We start from the raw sequence: 5,445 nt of genomic DNA, 5'->3' as shown, positions 1-5,445 counted from the left end.
GGTACCTAAACCTAAACCTATCATCACAGAAAACATTTTTGTGTTTTTACATTTTCAGAAAACATCATTCTGTATGATTTATAAGATTGTTTCCATGTAATTTACTGGTATTACTATACTTTTGGGGTAATTTGGTCCCCATAACCTAGGGATTACCAGTACAAACGTCATTTTAGAAGCAAACACACAGTACATCAAACACACAACCCATGAATTAATACAAACAAAATGTGATGTGACGTTATACTGCAAAATGTGAACACTAAGATTCAAACGGGTAATGCTTTACAACAAGGTATTATTAGTTAACTCCTTCAGTTAACATGAACTAAGAATGAATAATACTTTAAGCATTTATTAGTCTTAACTAACTAACTAGTATTAACTAACTTTAACAAACTATATTTTAATTAACTAATATTAACAAAGATTCATAAATACTGTAAAAATATGCTCATTTTTAGATCATGTTGGCTAATACATAAACTAATATTAACAAATGAGACCTAATTAAAGTGTTACCGAACCTTGTTAATTTTAGCTCTTAAACCTTTTCATAGCACCAAGATTAAACAGGACAAAATGCTTACTCCAGCATTACAGTGAATATAAGGTTGTCTAAAAAACAAAAACAAAACAAAAACTGAAGAAATCTAAAGTCACAAAAACAAGAAAACCAAAATCATTTGTCACCAAATGTTTTGAAGTAGTTGGAAACTGCTGTTTATGTCAATGTCCCGGTGCTCTCCAAAGTATATGTGAATGGATTTGTTCCAAAGAGGCAGGAAAGTCAGAAAAAAATACCTTGAGAAAAAAAAAAGTGAAGGAAAACATTTGTTTATAAAACAGATCCAGTCCATTATTATATTTGGCTCAAATGAATGAAAGTGATAGATATTTTCCCGTTAAAGTTTATATACACCTTGCAGTATCTGCACAATGTTAGTAATTTTAGCAATAAGAGGGAACACAAAAATGTATATGTTCTGTTTTTATTTAGTACTACCCTGATGAAGCAGTTTATTCTGCAAGGTGTACGTAAACTTTTGACTGCTAACTGTTGATGTGATGAATTACCTCATCAGGGTCACACCGAAGTAGAAAGCTGGGCAAGGTTCCTCTATTTCCCACAAACACCAGGATTGCACTGACCACGCCATCTTCACTGACACTGGGCTTAAAGTTATTAAAAATAGAGAACATTTATTTAGCTACTTTACAAGGAATTAAACATAACTTTATCAATTACACACATATAGGTTAATGACCCATGCAAACCCAAGACCCATGCAAATTGAAAAAGGTAATCTTGAATTTTAAGCTTGCCGCACGTATCTTCATGAAGGATGTTCCTGTATTTACCACGGTTGACACAGTAATGCGGCAGCCTTTTTCATTTGGTTTGTTACCTGTAAAATATATGATGATTATAGGGGCATTTGTAAATGCACAGGTGGGAATCTATAACTTGCAAATGGAAAAGATACAAAGCATTAAAAGCTATAGGGATACTTGGTGACTTGATAGCAGTGTTTTAGCTTGGTGTGCTGGCTGGGCAAAAATTCATAATAAATCTTGTAACATCACCTCATCAATACAGGTCTGTGATTCCACACCGCTTGCCCTGTATCTCCAATAACAAATGTGAACTGATCCTGCAAAATGAATGTTTAATCCAGATAAGCACAAAAATATTACATATTCCAAAACAAATAGTAACTGAACAACTCTCTCTTCAAATGCAAAACGAAATTAAATACATTACAAGCATTATTTCTAGAGGTGGGTGATATATTAAATATGTAACGTTATGGTGGTTAAGATTAATTAATATAAATGACTTCGAGAGTTACAATTGGATCAGCATTCAGCATGCAAATTTAACTTTAAGTCATTTAGTTTGTTTTAAATTATTTTAAAAAGTCGGTTTAAAATAAATAAATGAAAAAATATATATATAAAAAACACATTTCAGTAGACAAATTCCTCGAACACGCCCACACACGCGAGCACATTACGATGTAAGACATTATTAGAATGCAATCATAGATAAATTAGTGGAAACATGATTAATTTACTTCCCGAATCTATTGCGTATAACTTTACTATCTGCGATTAAAAAGCACTCTTAATCGCAATATCAACTGCGGTGAAAAAAAATTCAATAAAGAAAGCATCAAGATATACTTACTTGACTGATTATTTGCAGTATAACATCTCATCTGCAAACAGCCAAACGTGGCGCTCCTTTTGTTTGGGAAGCTTCAGTTTCCTCATGCACCGCCATTACAGAAACATAACGAATCGGTTACCTAACGTAACCTCGGTTCTCTCTAGATGAGGGAACGAGTATTGCGTAAGCTAGCTTACGGTGCGGGAAAGATTCATCTTTTCTGAGAAATTGAAGCCAAAAATGATCCTATAATTTTGTATCCATTGTCAACGCAGTTCAGCTGCAGCAGAGCATGAGCAGGCTAGCTAGCAGCTCATTGGCTCGCTCACAGGGAACTGCTTAAGCCTATGAGGAGACACGAATGAACTCTCGGCCAATGAGAGTCTGACCTGCTCTCATTGCGTCAGAGCCCGCCGAAACGGGCGTGGCCAGAGAGTATAAATTCGCCTCTCAGGCTGCAAACTCTGGTTTTCATAGAATGAAGAGAGAACGCTAGTAGCACAAGCACGGCCAGGAACGCAATACTCGTTCCCTCATCTAGAGAGAACCGAGGTTACGTTAGGTAACCGATTCGTTCTCTTACGAGAGGTTCTCTCGTATTGCGTAAGCTAGCTTACGCTGCGGGAACACCTGGTCAACGCCGTGCGTGCTAAGCATCCACTATGAGTCCCAGGGGGGACCCCGGGGAACCCTTATGAGTGGGAATAATATATGTACATGTGACAAAGGCCAGCAGAGCGGGCCGGGGATTGTGAAGTACATAAGCACGTGATAAGGAGGGACAGAGCGAAACCGGTCTGAGTGAATAACTCCCTATAGTGCAGCTCAACCAGAAGAGCTGTAACATACTAGACTGCTAGTAGTTTAGCCTGCAAGGCGGGAACTTCCAGATTGTAAAATCTGACAAAGGTGGAGGGGGAAGCCCATCCCGCTGCCACACAAATATCATGAATGGAAATTCCGCTGGACCACGCCCACGATGAGGCCATGCCTCTAGTGGAATGGGCCCTGATGCCCAGAGGGCATGGCAGGTCTTTTGACGCGTATGCGGCTGCAATGGCATCAACTATCCATCTGGACAGAGTCTGTTTCGAGGCGGCCAACCCCTTGGTGCGCCCACCGAACGAAACAAAAAGCTGCTCAGCTCGTCTGACCAGAGCAGTGCGAGTAAAGTATAATCTCAGGGCCCTGACCGGACACAGGAGATTAGAGTCAGATTCGCTATCGGATGCAGGCAGAGCCTGGATATCGTGCCGCGAGCTTGGGAGAGGAGATCTGTTCTGACTGGAATGGGCCACGGGGCTGTCTGTGACAGCTGAGTGAGCTCCGGAAACCAAGTCTGACCCTCCCAACGCGGGGCTATGAGGAGCACCGAGTGGCGTGTTTCCCTGATTCTCTGAAGCACCTGCGGTAGCAGAGAAACCGGAGGGAATGCATAAAGCGGGCGGCTGGGCCAGGTCTGGGCTAGCGCGTCCTCGCCTTTTGAGAAAAATTTTGGGCAGTGGGTGTTTTCTTCTGAGGCGAAGAGGTCCACCTCTGCTCTGCCGAATATTCGCCACAGCTTTTGGACTGTAAGAGTGTGCAGGGACCATTCCCCGGGGGGAATGGGGTTCCTGGACAGACTGTCTGGACCGTCGTTCAGATGGCCCGGCACGTGCGTCGCTCTGAGCGAGAGCAGGTGACACTGAGACCAAACTAAGATGCGTTCTGTCAGCCGGAAGAGATTTCTGGATCTGACTCCGCCCTGACGGTTTAGATAGGAGACCATGGCCATATTGTCCGAACGGATCAGCACATGGTGACCGTGAATGCGCGGCAGAAAGCGCGTGAGCGCGTTCTCGACCTCCAGCATCTCCAAACAGTTTATGTGGAGGAGACTCTCCTGAGTTGACCAGGGGCCGAAGGCCGGTGAGCCCTCGCAGACCGCACCCCAACCCGTGTTGGATGCGTCTGTCGAAATGACTTTTCGGCGAGAAAAGGTCCCCATGGAAACGCCCCGCTGAAACCATTCTGTCATGGTCCATGGCTGCAGAGCTGTGATACAGGTCTGCGTTACCTTTATCAGCTGGTGGCCCGTGGTCCACGCGCGGTGAGACACACGGCTCTTCAACCAGAACTGAAGCGGGCGCATGCGCAGTAACCCCAGCTGGAGCACTGCGGAGGCTGAGGCCATGTAACCCAGCGCCTTCTGAAAAGTTTTCAGAGGTGTGAGTCTGTTCATCTGAAAGGATGCGGCGAGACGCTGAACACGGCGCGCGCGCTGTGTAGACAGACGAGCCGTCATCGAGACCGAGTCTAGCTCTATACCCAAGAAGGAGATAGTCTGACTGGGATGAAGTGCGCTCTTTGTCCAGTTGACAGAGAGGCCCAAACTTTTCAGATGGTCGAGGAGATCTGTACGATGAGACAGTAGCTCTCTCTGTGATTGTGCCAAAATCAGCCAGTCGTCCAAATAGTTCAGTATTCGCAGCCCCTGACTCCGCAGGGGGGCGAGCGCCGCATCCATGCACTTCGTAAACGTGCGGGGTGCTAGGGACAGGCCGAACGGAAGGACGGTGTATTGATAAACCTGGCCTTCGAAGGCGAAACGTAAGAATGGCCTGTGAAGGGGATTTATCTGAATCTGAAAGTAAGCATCTTTCAGATCTAGTGAAATGAACCAGTCCCCCTGGCGCACATGCGCGAGGAGTTTTCTGATAGTGAGCATTTTGAACAGTCTCTTCATGAGAACTTTGTTCAGAAATCTGAGGTCTAAGATTGGTCTGAGGCCGCCGTCTTTCTTTGGAACCAGAAAATAACGGCCGTAAAACCCCGACTCGCTCATAGACAGAGGAACTCTCTCTATAGCCCTTTTGCACAATAGTTTTGCTATCTCTGAACGGAGCAGAGTCACTGCTTCTGGGTTCACAATAGTTTCTAGCCGCGCTCGGAAACGTGGAGGGCGGCGGTGAAACTGTAAGCGATAGCCTAGCCTTATTGTGTTTAGCACCCACTGGGAAATTCCCGGAATAGCTTCCCACGCTTTGAAGCGTAACGCTAAGGGGTGAATGGCTACATGGTCCCCATTGTCCTCCTCGCAGAGATCGCAGCCGCCATCGGCGAGGGCGAGCTCGGCGTGCTCCAATCCGAGGCAGAGAGCGCAGATGACGTGGCGGTCTCCAGTCTCGAGGGGAGCGCGGCAAGAACCGCAGGAGGAAAAACGAGACATCTTTACAAAGACGCTCGGCTCTTTTAGATACACACACACAAAAACAAGAAGCTTTTTGGTAAAA

At 44.7% G+C, this 5,445-nt stretch overlaps 1 long non-coding RNA gene across 1 annotated transcript; it reads right to left on the bottom strand.

Moving 5' to 3' along the window:
- Positions 1-756: 756 nt before the first annotated feature.
- Positions 757-2,255, bottom strand: LOC130088818 (uncharacterized). Its single transcript, XR_008807501.1, has 4 exons — positions 2,192-2,255; positions 1,588-1,655; positions 1,078-1,176; positions 757-804 (listed from the first exon to the last, which is right to left on the bottom strand). It is a non-coding gene; the product is annotated as an uncharacterized LOC130088818 (long non-coding RNA).
- Between the last annotated feature and the right edge of the window lie 3,190 nt (positions 2,256-5,445).

This window comes from Rhinichthys klamathensis, unplaced genomic scaffold, assembly GCF_029890125.1.
Source record: "Rhinichthys klamathensis goyatoka isolate OS25496 unplaced genomic scaffold, OSU_Roscu_1.1 h1tg000123l_1, whole genome shotgun sequence".
Taxonomy (NCBI): domain Eukaryota; kingdom Metazoa; phylum Chordata; class Actinopteri; order Cypriniformes; family Leuciscidae; genus Rhinichthys; species Rhinichthys klamathensis.
Note: the sequence above shows the minus strand (reverse complement) of the source record. Positions and strands in the feature narration are given on the sequence as shown.